At 43.6% G+C, this 15,176-nt stretch overlaps 1 long non-coding RNA gene across 1 annotated transcript; it reads right to left on the reverse strand.

The window, feature by feature from the left end:
- Window positions 1–10,425: 10,425 nt before the first annotated feature.
- On the reverse strand, window positions 10,426–14,670 carry LOC142012093 (uncharacterized). Its single transcript, XR_012645256.1, has 3 exons — window positions 14,335–14,670; window positions 12,539–12,650; window positions 10,426–11,245 (listed from the first exon to the last, which is right to left on the reverse strand). It is a non-coding gene; the product is annotated as an uncharacterized LOC142012093 (long non-coding RNA).
- Between the last annotated feature and the right edge of the window lie 506 nt (window positions 14,671–15,176).

A 15,176-nucleotide genomic window follows, 5' to 3' on the forward strand; every position in this document is an offset into this window, starting at 1 on the left:
TACCAAAAGGAAGTTAGCTCAGGAAAGGGCCCAGCAATAGCAGCCACTTCCATTGTGGTCCTCACTAGACACTGCTATTAACAGGCTCTCTCACTTTCAGAGGAGGAGGTCCTTATTTGCATCATGACTATCACAGCTCCAAGCTTCTACTTCCTTTCTACATATTACCTGTAGAATTTCTTCTTTATCTCAGCTAAGGTTTTTGTAACCCCAAAATGTGCTTTTAAGGCCCCTACTTTTTCAGTAGAGCTGGTATAACCAGCTGGTACCTGCATCCACAACACACTGGCTCCTCCCGTCTCCTATATATTTCATCTTTAAACTACCAGTTTTCCCATTGGGACCAGAGAGCTTTTACTGTGATGTTGCGAAGGGAACTCTGTCACTGCTAACAGTGCTGGTTAAAAGTCCGGATTAAAGAGGAAGGTTCTGCAGTTGGGTTTGCAACCCTTTCTGGTAAAACCTTACTGCAACAGGGAGGCAGATCACTGGAGCCGGTATTTCATTGTTCCAGATGCAAAACCTCAGTATTGGACCTCTAAAGATTCTACTTCAGTCTGGTGCTGGGCTCAGGGGAAGGATCTACCCAGCCCCTATCCCAAAAGACATCAGAGCAAGGAGAGCTGCAGGTCACTGGGCCTCTGCTTTGAACACTGCAGGGTGAACCAGGTCCCAGAGAATGGATGGAGGCCAAAAGGAAGTTAACTTGATTTGCAACTTGTTTACAACGTAACATTTGACCCATCTCACAACCATTGCAGTGAACCTGGCTGGGACCCTGAGTCCAAACAGAAACTGAGAAAAGTTCCCTGTGGGCTCAACTTTTACCAAACATTTTCACTGCTTTAACTGGTATAAGCAAATTTTTATGGCATATGCTGTTAGCCTGGACAAAAACCTTAAAATCCCCCCAACTAAGTATTCTGTTCAAATGCAAGGCTTTGCCCCCATTCCTGATATTAAAATCAGCATAATAAATATATGAAGAATAATGATATGGTAAAATCCTGGCTACAAATTTAAAAAAAAAACATTATGTGGCTTGAACAATACATGTACTTTCTATTTCCTTTTAAGGCTCTTTCAATGTGACCCAAGCGCAAAAGATAATGAAAGCTGGCCAGGAAGAAAGTGCTTTCACTGTCTTAGCATCACAGCCAAGAAATAGCTATGCTATGGTATCTTTGCCAACTGGGTTCATATGTCAACTGCGGCTGAGATTACTGAGAAGCAGCAGCCCTAAGGAACTTTCTTCCTAAGGGTTACAGGTTAGTGGACCCCAGCTCTTCATATCAAAAAGTACATTGGAGTACAGTTTGAAGGAACAAACAAAACTGAACTTGGGAAATACCAGGTCTGGAAGGGCCTGAGGCAGTGTGGCACCCATTTAGAATAAACAGATATCACTCCTCAAAGGCATAATAAAAGTTGTCCCTGTAAATAAGAAGATACTATTAAATCTTACAGATATTAATTCATCTAGACAAATACCATACTCTTTACTCAGGTTTCAGCAAGAGTTTTGTATACATGGAGAATAAGAAGTTCAGAGTTTGGCCTGTAATTTCAAATCCTCTTCCCAATTCCAATAGCTCAGTTGGGGAGCTATTAATGGAGAAAAAGGAGAAGAGATAAAACAGGTGGGGCACATACTGTAACACGACTCACTCTGTGAAGACTAATTCAAGGCAGGGTCTATGGCCCTAAGGTACAGAAGGGACTAAAGGATCTGTGCAGTGGGAAATCCTCCAATATGTTCTGCCATAACAACATAAGAACCGCCAAACTGGTTCAGACCAAAGGTCCATCTAGTCCAGTGTTCAGTTTTCTCACAGTGACCAATGTCAGCTGCCCCAGGGAGAATGAACAGAATAGATCATCATCGTCTGTTGCCCATTGCCAGCTTCTGATGAGCAGAGGCTAGCAATGCCATTCCTGTACAGCCTGGCTAATAGCCATTTATGGACTTACCCTCTTTCTCCAGATCGTTTAAGAAAATGTTGAATAGGACTGGTCACAGTACAGATGCCTGGGGGGTATCACTAGTTACCTCTCTCCATTCTGCAAACTGACCTCCCTTTGTTTCCTGTCTTTAACCAGTTAGTCATCCATGAGAGGACCTTTCCTCTTACCCCAAAACAGCTTACTTTGCTTAAAAGCCTTTGTGAGGGACCTTGTCAAATGCTCTCTAGGAATCTAAGTGTACCACACCCATTGGATCTTCTTTGTCCACATTCTTGTTGACCCCCACTCAAACAATTCTAGTTTATTGGTGAGGCATGATTTTCTTTTACAAAAACCATGTTGACGCTTTCCCAACAAATGATGTTCATCTATGTGTCTCACAATTCTGTTCTTTTCTATGGTTTCAACTAGTTCACCCGGTACTTAAATTAAACTTAATGGTCTATAATTGCCAAGATCACAGAGTCATTTTTAAAAATTGGTATCACATTAGCTATCCTTCAGTCTTTTGGTACAGTAGCTGATTTAAAATATAGGTTACAAACTACAGGTAGTAGTTTGACGATTTCATTTAAGCCTCTGATTTGTCACCTAAAAAGAATGACTCGGATTTGGGAATCTCCCGCATGTCCTTAGCCATGAAGACAGATTCAAAGAACTCATTTAGTTGCTCCACAGTGACCTTATTGTCCCTGAGTGCTTCTTTTCCATCTCGACCATCCAGGGGCCCCACTGGTTGTTTAGCAGATTTTCTGCTTCTGATGTACATAAAAAAAAGTTTGCAAATACTTTTTGAGATTTTGGCTAGCTGTTCCTAGATCCATCTCTCATCTTGCCCCACCCCAAACCTGTTCAGGTGCATGCAGGAGCAGGAGGCATTGCGGGGGGGGGCGGGGGACTGTGCATCCCCTGTCTGATCTAGAATGTTAACTTTCAGTTCCTGTTCTCTCTCACATCCCACTTCTATATGGTAGAAGCGCCGGTTCTACCACAGGAACATTTTCCATCCCCACAGAATAAGGGGTAGGATTTGTGTTTCCTAGGCTGTGGCCACCCTAGCACCTCCTTTCGGAGAGGGCATGGTAATGAGGCACTTTGGCAGATGCTTGTGACGCACTACCATGAATATGCAGTGCCTCATTAGCATAATGGCAGCCGCACACGCTTTGAAAGGGCCACTTTCTAAATGCACACTGCCCGGGTAGCCAGGGACCTTTAGAAATGACCCCAAAAGGAGGGGACTAGTGTGGCCACAGGCATAATGATTAATGTAGATTCTGAATTAGATTTCACAATTGCTATTAATGTATAAACAACATTAGTTTACTAAAACACACTGTGAAGTAAAACAATGAATGTTAATAGTATGGGTGAAAGCCCAATAAGAAGAACCCATTACAAATTCTTATCATAAGATTTATTCTTATCCAGGTGCATGGTGAAACAAATATTAATTACCACTGAGACATGTACAAAAATTCATTTTAATTTTCTCTTTAAATATGTCAGGCAGGATTTTTTTTTAGCAACATGCTTAAGATAGAAAATATGTCCACTTTAATTAAGACTTTGGCATTGGCTTTTGAACATCACAGGTTTGCTAATTTCATATAAAGCAAAATAAAATTATATTCTCCCTGGACTCCAGCAAATTAAATGAAAATATTTCCAGCAGCTAACTTGAAAAGGGATATCATTAAAGTAGTCTGTTGAATCTTATCTGTAGCTACCACTTAAACTTCTAGTCACGACACATTCATTCAAAACAAAGTGGCAGATTGTAATGTGGGCTGATAGCTGAAGACATTTCATGCTCATATTCATATTAAAGTCTAAATTTTACACGATCACTAGAAAGATTAGCTTTGAACTAGTTACAAAGCTGTTTTCTCTTCTTTGTTCTGTCTGAAATATTACAAGGTTGGGGAATGCTTAAATATTCCCCTCCCTTTTCTCCTACATCCTATAATATACCTCAAAATCAGTTTGCCACAATAAACACTCTACAAAGTGAGGGAAAAAACAAGTACTTGTTCACTAATTGTAACGTGAAGAAAAAAAACACAGATCAAACCACTCAACTTACATGGCTTTCAAATCTGCAGTCTGAGATCTGGATATTACAGGGACAATTCTGTCCATCCTTATTTTGCTACATTAGAATTATGATTTTTGTGTATCCAATGGGACTGATGCTTCAGTATGTTTTTAGCTGATAAATTTGCTTTGACATTTGTCGCTTCATCTTAAACTAGAAAACAAGTGTTGTTTCTAATCAGAACAGACAAAAGTATTGTACCATTTGATGAAAAGTACAGTTTCTAAATGGCTCTGTGTAAGCCATTCTAACCTAATGCCAGATCCTTGTGGATGGGATTGGCTGCTAGGAAATATTACTAGGCAGGTCCATGTATGCATACAGTTAATTATGACTTCAGTGGAGAACAGTTCATGAGATTATGTACAGTTACTACATAATTAATTCTGTTATTTATCATTTCAAATGTAGCTGTACTGTTAATGCATTTGGAGAGTTTCTATCCTCGGCACATCATGCAGTCTTAACTTCCTGTACACCAAAAATCTCAAAGCTCGGGTTTTATTTCCTGACTGTCTTTTAAAGAAGGGAGAGAATAGCTCATTTTCAGGGTACAGCCAAACCTCCATTTCTGGTCCTAGGCTTTTAGTATTGCCTACCAAAATTAGCCAGATCTGTGCATGCTATAGTCACCTGCTGAAATTTCAGCACCAAAACACAATCTATAATTGGAGATACGAAGGCAGAAGGTCTGAATTACAGCTCTATAGGGACAATATTTGCAGCATAGGTGCTAGAATTCTGCAGCAATGTTCAGATGTGGCTGTCAGCAGTTGTACACCCACAGAATCCACTATTAGCTGGGTTTTATTTTTTTAAGCTACCTCCAGTAGCTTTGGCTTTTCACAATCCCCAGTGCCAGGTAGCTCCCCATCAGCCCCACTGAGGAGTCATTCAGCAGAACTCATGCTGTTCAGAGGGACTAAACAAGTCAATACCTTTTTAATCATTGCATACTCTGGGAATTTACAGCAAGGAGAAAACTCACAAGAACCAGATGAAATGGTGTGTGTTATTCTGGAGCAGAGTCACAACTTTAAAGTTATGTCTAAACAACAGGGGTAATAGCCGCATAGCTACGGTTCTGTAGCTATGTCAGCATAACCCCTGTTGCGTAGAAGAGTTTCTTCTTTCTCTGTAGGGGGGGAACATCAGCTTCCTGAGGAACTGTAGCTAGGTTATTAGACACATTCTTTCCTCAACCTATTTGTGTCTGCACCCAGGGTTACATCACCATAGCTATGGTACTCAGGGGTGCAGCTTTTTCACACCCCTGATTGCTGTAGCTTATGTTGACCTAAGTTTTAAGAACAGACCAGGCCTTAGTTAATTTGCTTATTTGATTTCTTTGATTTACTGATTTATTTATTTATTTTTAAAGAGCACACCTACTGAGTTGTAGATTCATGTACTCTTTTTATAACAAACAACTGCAACCATGGTCCAATAAACAGCAACACTCTCTCAAATCCCCCAAGTCACCCAAGAAGGCTATTTTATACCACTGCTGCTCCCTCCCCCGAAAAAAAGCTTGAGAGTTAAAAAAAAAAAAGTGAGCCTGGCCATGCTACTGGAATTTCAGCTGATTCAGGCTCAGATGAAGCAGTGAGTGAAAAAAATGTCACAACCACAGTTTCTGCCAGCATGTCTTGTATCCAGACTCTTTGCAATTACACTAGCAGACTATTGGCTCAAGTAAGCTCACAAAGAAAAAGCCGATTTCTGAGATAACCATTCCAGATAACCATGTCAGATGTCTCATGCATCTGACGAAGCGGGTCTTTACCCACGAACACTTATGCTCCAAAACATCTGTTAGTCTACAAGGTGCCACAGGACTTCTTGTTGTTCTCAAAGATACAGACTAACACGGCTACTTCTCTGATACATTCCAGATTTTAAGGTTTAAAAGTAATACCTGAAATTACATCTTGAAACTATCAATGAGTCAATACAGATGTAGCATATTTCTTGTAAGAAACACACTTAAGTGCGTGGACCTCTGCTTTCCACACAAACAGCCTCAACATGTAGAAAGAGGTAGGTCTCACTTACCTTGCCATTTCTTTCAAGGTCTCCCACTGATGCCTGAACATCAGCGTAGCTCTACTGGCAGGCACAATGCGGAGAGTGTCCATCTAGCTGAGCCTCCCATTGCTGCCAGGATTTTAACCAGAGTGCCATCTGCTCCTACTCACACCCAAATTAGTTGGCATAGTGGTTAAAGGATCAGCAGACAGTTTAAATTAATGCATCAACAGTAGTTAAAGAGTTATAATACCACTGGATCAAAACAAAGAGGAATACGCCCAGCACAGGAAGAAGCCCTCATGCCATAGAGCCAGCATACCAACCACATGTGACCCCCTTGAAACTCCTGGTGACCAAAAAAAAAGCTGGGGGGGGCAGGGGAAAGGCACGGTTTAGGTTCAGCTGTGCTCTGCCTGATCGTAGGAATGCAAATATAAGTTAAAGGACTCTTGAAACTGCTCTAAATTACACCTCAGGCAAGACCTAGTGTCATAAATGTAACTTTGCCTTCTCCTGCACTGAGTAAAAAACTGAGCCTGCTATGTTTACAGGATGCTTTATCATCCAGTGGTACATGGGATTCAGAGCACAGTACAAGGTCAAAGCTAATCCAGCATCTCTAGATCCTCAATGGGAGAAGCTAGTGAAAGCTCCAGCTGAGAAGACCCTACATCTAGATTTCTCCTTCTCCTCTCCTTGGAAACATAGATGTTTGCAGTTTTCTCACAACTACATTTTACTTTAGAATTTGAAAAAAACCCACAGCTCTCCTGGCCTTGCAGAAGCATTTGCTATCTGGAAGAGTGTCTTGGTGTTATGAACACTCACACTGCAATGGGCTGCTGAGCTCATGACTACAATGTTGCCTACCCTCACCATTAATGGGCATGGAGCCAGCCTGCTAACACAAAATGGCACCTCTCTTGGAACACTGAGCACAGCGCATGAGGAGAAGAACTTTCAGTGTCTTCCCTGCTTCTTGGGAAAAGCTGTGGTGCTGGTGCAGAAGGCTCAGACACCCTCCACTCCAGTTCCCTCAGGCACTGAAAGGAGTTCTTGGGTAGAGGAGCGGGAAGGAGGAGCAGTCCTTATCATTCACATAAAGGGGTTTGGTACCAGCAAGCCTGGGAGAGGGAGCAAAGAGATTCTGAAGCTGCAGATGTGAGGCTGAGGGGGACACAGCTGATATGGAGGCTGGTTTGCATAGAATTAATTGATAGGCTAATTGATGGCCAAATGTTGGGTTGGGGGACAAAAAATCACTACAATATTTGGGTTTGGGAAGAAGTTCTGCCCCATCAGGCAAAAAATCTGTATAATTTGACCTCGGTCGAGTCTTCCAATGACAAGTCCTGCTGCACAGGTCAAAATCACCTTACTCAATAAATATGAAAGAATTGGCAACACTGTGACTGGAACACAGGTACTGTATTTGATTGGCAGGGGGAATTCAAAATGAAAAGACAGCTCACATACTATATATAATCATACTTAAAGTTATAAAGACTTTTGGGCACAAAGCCATGGTGTGTGTGTGATGTGATTCTTGAATCTTCTAGGCTGGCAGTACTATAATTAGTGCCCATTTGTGGGGTCTTTGGTAGCATACGAGTCTAGGCATGAACTAGCTGTAGATACTTTGCCTGGTAAGGTTCCAACACCTGGTGTGGCCCACACAACTCTGCACCAACTTCCACCATACACTGTGCTCCACCAGGAGAGCCCAGACTCCTTTCTCTATGAACTGGTCTTCTTACTGTCAGAAAATCAGCAGAGACTCACCCCCAGCAGATTCATCAAAATGCTTCTTGCTGACCTTGTATGGTTCTGTGGATTCATCACACATCTCTAACAAAAACATTGTCTCATATTATGTGTTTTCAATAGGTCCCGCTCTGTGCTAGGTGCTTTTCAGACCCCTATCAAAGATGATCTCTGCTGCAAGGAACTTGCAGTCCAGACAGAGAGATAAGTGAGCAGAAGTTAGGGGAAGAGGGACAAAACTGGGCGATTTCTGTACCAGACAAGCGATACACTGTATGAACATGGCAGAATTTAAATACGGACAGGCAGTAGGCACAGTGGATGAGTTTAGGAAGGTTGTACCATTCCTGGGGGGCTTATAGAAACAGACACAGAAGTAAGAAGCTGCTGTATGGACAGACAAGACTATGCGAATATTGGCAGAGTTGGTACTAGGGGAAATGCAAAGCCTGGCTAAGGCTGATAAATAGGGAAGTGGGATGTACCATAATTTTGATTCCTGCTGCTGGAGCTCCCATCATCTTAGCACATACTGCCTCAAGAAGGGGCACTTTTAAGGGGAAACAGTGAATTCTGACCTGCAAAAGCAGCTTAGGAAAGCTACCCAAAATCAGCTGCTGGCATAACCATAAGTTGTGATCCTCCAGATGCTCGAAGCAGGCATAAGCTAGTCAGAGCCCACCAAGAAAATGAAAAAGGATTGTCTACTTTCTCTAGGGACCCATTCTGGGTGAAGGATCTCCACAAACTTAATCTAAAAAGCTTTGCTAAGTCAGAGGCTGAGCTTTCACTGCCCCCTCTTTTTTTTGTGTGTGTGTCTTTTTTTCCTCTGCCCCAGCACAAGACAGCTCTTTCGTGGTTTTGGAATTTAAAGCTCAGGTGTCCAGCTTGATTTCAGTCGCTATTTATTGCTTAAAAATTGAGGCAAGGTTGCTTTGCCAGGGGAACCACTGATTCATGTGAACACATGACAGAAGAGCAAATATGTATTAGACATAGGCTACGTCTACACTACAAAATAGAGTATACGAAAAGCAGCCCTCCCTTACTTCGAAGCAGGCTCCCTGTACTTCAAAGTGAAGCGTCTACACACAAATAGCCCTACTTCAAAGTGAGGGGCCAGGATATGATGCAGGCAGGGGTTGCATGGTCAACAAGCCCTTCTGGGCTCCCAGCCAACTGACCCCTTAAAGGGTCCCTCCCAATGTCCCCACCTTGCATGTACTCAAGGCTGCCAGGCTACAGACAGCAGGGCAGACAACGTGCTGGAGAGCAGAGCTGCACAGCCAGGTCGCCCGCATGGGCCCCATCCTCCAAGCCCTGGCCAGGGCCCTGCTGCCCCTCCTCCGAGCTTCCCTGATCCACCACCAATGGGCCTTGGCCACCAGCACTGAGTGGTGGAACCAGCCGGCGCTGGGGGACTGGGACTATGAGCTGTGGCCGAGGAACTTTCACATGACCCGGCAGACATTCAAGGACCTCTGCCACTGGCTCACCCCAGTCCTCCAGCATCGGCACACCCAGATGGGGCCAGCGCTCCCAGTGCAGAAGAAGGTGGCCATCACACTGTGGTGGCTGGCCACCCCAGACAGCCACTGGTCCATCAGCCACCAACGTGGAGTTGGCAAGGCCACCATCGGAGCAGTGCTGATGGAGGTAAGTCGGGCCCACACCACAGACCCACCCTGGGGAGGGGGCTACCGGGCAAGTGGAAGGTGGAGCCTGAGGGGGAGGGGGCAAGTAGAAGGAGGGCCTCCCGGTCTGGCATTCATAGCTGTGTCTTCCTTCCACCCCTGCAGGTTATCCGAGCCATCAACACCATGCTCCTGCAATGCATCATCACCCTCGGAGACCTGGACACTGCTCTCGGCAGGTTCTCAGAGCTGGGGTTCCCAAATTGTTTTGGAGCCCTGGATGGGATGCTCATGGTGATCCAGACCCCAGACCACAAGGAGAGCACCTACATTAGCAGGAAGGGGTACCTCTCGGTGGTACTCCAGGCCCTGGTGGACATGCGGGGCTGCTTCCTGGACATCTGCATGGGGTGGCTGGGCAGGGCTAATGAAGCCCAGGTGTTCCAGAATTTGTGGCTGGATGCCGGATGCAGGAGGACACATATGTCCCCCATGGGAGCTCCCACTTGGGGACATCACAATGCCCCCCTGCATCGTGGCTGACGCCACATACCTGCTGCACCTGTGTCTAATGAGACCCTATACCAGACGCACCATCCTGGCCCAGGACACTTTCAACAGCCACCTCAACCACGCCAGTAGAGTGGGTATTTGGGAAGCTAAAGGGGAGGTTTTGTAGCCTCCTCACAAAACTGGATGTCAGTCTCCCAAACGTCCCTTCATCCAGGCCTGGGCTGCAGACCCAGGGGCTGGGTATGAACATCCACCTACTGTCCTGTGCTGCCAGGCCAAGAGGGATGGGGTCACGGTCCAGGAAGCCTTGTGCCAGGCCTTTGCCCAGGGCCTGCCCTGACCCTCCCAGTTACACTTCACATCACAAGCCCCCGCCATCCCTCATGCTCCCCCACCAAATGAACCCCTCTGTCTCTCCTCATCACCACTCTCCCACCACATACCAGGAACTCGGGGTTAGGGTGGGAACATTATACATAACTGTTGGGGAATAAATATATTTGACCAGACAAAACAGAACGTGACAAACTATATACAGTGCATGGGGAAAACGCTCCATGAAGGGGAGGTGGGGAGCTGGGTGTGGGGACCAAACTTGGAGAGGGCCTGGGATGGGAGAGGGCTCAGACACCCAGCAGCGTAGAGGTCCAGGAACCACAGTGGCCACGGTTGCCTCTACTGCCCCTGTGGGGATGTGATGGGGCTGGGACCAAGGAGAGGTAGCGGTGGAGTGGGTATGCCACAGACTCAGCCTCTGCAGGGTGTGCAGGGGAGGGCCACTGGGGTTGGGCCATGCGTGCCCACCCCAGCTAGGAGCCACTGAGCCAGCTCAATGCAGGAGACTGGCAACTGGCTCACCACCATGGTAGGCACTACCAGGAGGGTGCCTTTGGGGAGGGTGGGTGCTGGAGGGCAGGCTGCGGGGGGGCAGCAGCGAGCCACTCTGGCAAGGGGGTGGAAGGTTGGACGAGGCGAGAGGCCAAGGCCTGAGCCACGCTGTCCAGGCTGTTGACCAGCCGCACCTGCACCTCCTGCTCCATTGCCAGCCAGTCCCAGAGCATGCTGGTCACTTCCTTCATGACTGCCTGGTTGGCAGCTGCCTCCTTGTCCCACCAGCACCAACTTCGTGTGGCCCAGCCACACTGGGGTGGGGATGCAGGCTGGGATGATGGGGTGGCCTCCCAGCTCCCTGAGGCTGCAGTCCGTTCAGATGGGCTATGGCAGCTGCCCAACAACAGACCTGTGGAGACAGAAGGGGATGGGGGGTGGCCCGTGAGTGCTGGGTCCCAACCATGGGGTGTCAGGGCCCCCCTCCACTGGCCCCCACCCCATGCCCCTGCCATCCAAACTTCCCGGGAATTGGAGTAGTAACTTTGAAGTTAGCCTCCCTTATTTTGAATTTAACTTCAAAGTAAAGGAAAGTGTGTGTAGACGCTCTGCAGGCTACTTCGAAGTAGTCCCTTACTTTGAAGATAACTTCAAAATTATTTTGTAGTGTAGACAGGGCCTTAGCGTTAGACAGTTAACAAAATACAAAGAGTTTTAAATTCTAACAAGTAGGATGAATTTCTCTCAACTTTCACTCTCCTTTGAAGTCACAACCCCAATAGTTTTCCAGGATTCACAGAGACTTGACTTTTAAAATTGAAAAGCAGAAATTCAACTTTTTGAGAGGAACTCATGTCTACTATATATTTTAGAGAGGTTGTCTGTCTGTTTGATGAAGAACTCCTCCTAATGGTTAATGCTAGGACCACCAATTTCTGTCCACAGCTTTCTCTTATCATAACTTACACCAACTAGGCAAACAGGATGTGCCAGGAATGGGATTGTTTCTCATAAAACCAAACAGAAAAGAGACAGAATAACCAAATGAAGCACAGTCTTTCAAACTAACAGGACTGAGTGAATGTTGAAAGAAACAACCAAGATAAGTCAGAAAAAATAGGATGAATGTGGAATAGGATTGTTTTTCAATAAACCTTACAGAAAAGAGATAAAACAGAGTTGGAGTAGTGCTCCATTTTGGCACAACTAAATCAATGCTTAAGGTTTGTAAACTAGAAGAAAATATTACTGGAAGCCATAAGAACAACTTAACTATAGCCCTTTTTGTTAAAACATAGCAAATGATAAGAGTTTATAGGGACAAAGAAAAAAACTTGATGAAATTCCAATATTAAAAAAAATACTAAAGATAAAATGTTTCCATTTAATTAACAATCTGTTTTCAAGATATTGAAATAAAAAACCAACTTCATAAAACCACTATATTTTTGAAAAATGCGAAAATATGAAGTATGTACATTTTCCTTTTATTTAAAAAAAAAACGCCTTAATTGAGTTAAGGATCTGAGCATCTCTAGGTAAATCTGCGTGTATGTTTTAAAGCAAAGAGGGAAGAAGCAGAAAGTTACCACTTCGTATATTATCTGTAAAGCATAACTAATGTTATATGAAAAAAAACCCCTCATTGTTAAAAGTGCTTTTTAGTTCTTATAATTTACATGGACTGTAATAATGAAATCCATACCAGCGGAAACTGAGAGCGCTCCACACCCACACATATATTTACCAAGGAACTCAGGCAGAGACCTGAAGGGCACAGAAGCCCTGGCCACTGGCAGGAGTAGGAGGAGGTATACCTAGGAAAAAGCAACCAGATAAATATATATTTATGTAGGGGTTGGGAACATGTGCAGCTTAGGAAGTAGCAATATTGAGACTGCATTGCAGCTCTGTGGGTGGAGGGTGGATGCCATACCAGACTTCTGCTTGGAAAGGATTAGTCTGGCTTTGTGCAGGAGAGGTGAATGTCACCACCAAAGCATAGTTGTAGTACATGTATTTGAAATTCACTTCCCTGTGTACAAGGCCTGCATGAGTCCCACATAAGCTCATAGGGAATCATCTCACAGCAATGGCATTTATTTACTCTTTGATGCAAAGAGAAATTAATGTACAACAAAATCTCTATAACTTCCTGAATACTATTAGCCCAAAAACAAACTGGCAGGATTCTTTATGGTAGAATACATGAAGAAAGATGTGAAAACCGAAAGAGAATCCCTTTCTTTTCTTTCTTAACAGAATCATTGGGAAGCCTAGTGAAGATCTAAATCTTAAAATTTCTCTTTGCTTGTTCTACCTTGTCAACTGCTTCCTCTCTGGATCTTTTGTTGCTGTTATTGACTCCAGTTGTTATGTTCACTTGCCACTTGACTGGTTAGATGACATTGGTCACAATCATTGTGGACCAAAAGACAAGAAAAAAGTGGTTTGTAATGCATTATTCTTCCTCTGAAATGCCAAGTTCAATTTGCCTGGAGCCAGCAGTTCAAATATAAATGACACATAATTACACTCTAAAAAGTTAATTTATTTAGACTGTGGGAGAGAGCAAACAAAAGAAAATAAAAGAGCCTAATCCTATGAGTCCTGAGCTCTGACACAACTGGGAAATAGTGGTAAATAATCCTTCAGGTACTGCCATTGGTGGGAGATACAGCTGTAAAGCACCTTACCACTTGAGCCCTAGGTGGCCTGTCTGCTATATAATAGAGTGTCCCCAATTTGCCTCAGTGTTCAGATATCACAGCACCCTGAATCCCTCAGACAGACAGCCCCTGTTATGCCACAGTCTCAAATTTCATGCAACTGTTTTATTTTATAACTCCATTAATACTGCTATGAGTGAATGGTGGCTTGTTTCCTCGCAGTTAAATGAAATTTAGGATTGTAACAAATTTTTGCTGTGAGATGTGACATTCATGACTAACGTCATATACCTGACACATTATTGCTTAGGGGAAAAATGCCTCGGAAAAGAAACAAATTCCTACACGCACCTAAAATTTGTTTTATATCATGGAAGAAACAATCAAACAGCAAAAGAGGACTTGACCCCCTGCAGTGGCTAAGTTTATGGAAAACTATACTTTTTAATATAAAGTTCAGAAGTTCTGCAATCTGTTGTATAGCAGTAAACAAACTGTGGCAAAAATGTTCATTCTAAAGGAGTCTGAAATTAAATTTAAATCTGATAAAGGCTATTTGTCTTCCTTGTGACTCATATGCTAGAATGAAAGAAATATATTATCAAGTCTTTGTCACAACCTTTTCTTCTCTTCTCATTTGTGGGTGTACGGCAGATTATTGAATTTTGGAACACAACGGAGAGATGGTTTGACAACTGCTTTGCCCCAATCTGTAAGCACACATTGTATATGTTTTTTCTAATTAATGTATTTGAATGTGTTAGAGTTTCAAATACAGTTGAAGAATTTTAATTACACCATTTTTGTTCTAGAAAGTGACTGAAATGAATACCTGTGGTTCTCTTTGCTCTCTCCCATAAAACAGCATTAATTCGGTCCCAGGTTCTGCTGCTCATACAATTGTCGCATATCAGTCCCTCCAGATTGTTCTTGACTCAAGCAAAAGTAATTTTAGCAGAGGATGATCAGTTACAGGAGAATACACATATTTGCATGGACAGACTATGCACTTTGACCCCTAATCCCCAAGTACAAATGTTGCTCTATAGTACAGTGTATAGCAGAACTGTGGAGCCTGAACTTCTCAGTAGTTCAGTGGAGTACCTAAATGTACTACAAGGTAGGCTTTTTTGGCTGTATGGTGACAGCGAAACCAAGAGTTAGCAGGATTTCATGTTCTTCCTCCCACCTGTTTTTAAATACCCTCAGAATTTAGAAAATATAAATCAACTTTCCACATTCTGAGTAACAATAAAGTAACATGTTGGTGGATGACCTGGGAACCCAAATTGCCCAAGACGTTAAACCCCACAGAACCTGGGCATACAATACAAACATCAGTTCAAATGTACTGTAATGCACATCCCAATCATTTGATTGTTATTTGTAGAAACACTTGTACCAAAATCACCTGTTAACAAAGAACACAACTATTTACAGTTATTGTCCTGAGATGTTATCGCAGGGGTGGATAATTTGTTCTACCTTATGTTTTAAGCAGGTTTATGTTTGTTTAGACTGGCTTTTTAACACTACCTTTCATAAAATGTAATCTATGTACTGTAATTATTATGATTATGATTGTGTGCGTGTGTGAATATATATACACACACACTCAATCATAATCATTACAGTACATAGATTACATTTAATGACAGGTAGTGTCAAAGGCCA

Source organism: Carettochelys insculpta, chromosome 4, assembly GCF_033958435.1.
Source record: "Carettochelys insculpta isolate YL-2023 chromosome 4, ASM3395843v1, whole genome shotgun sequence".
Taxonomy (NCBI): domain Eukaryota; kingdom Metazoa; phylum Chordata; order Testudines; family Carettochelyidae; genus Carettochelys; species Carettochelys insculpta.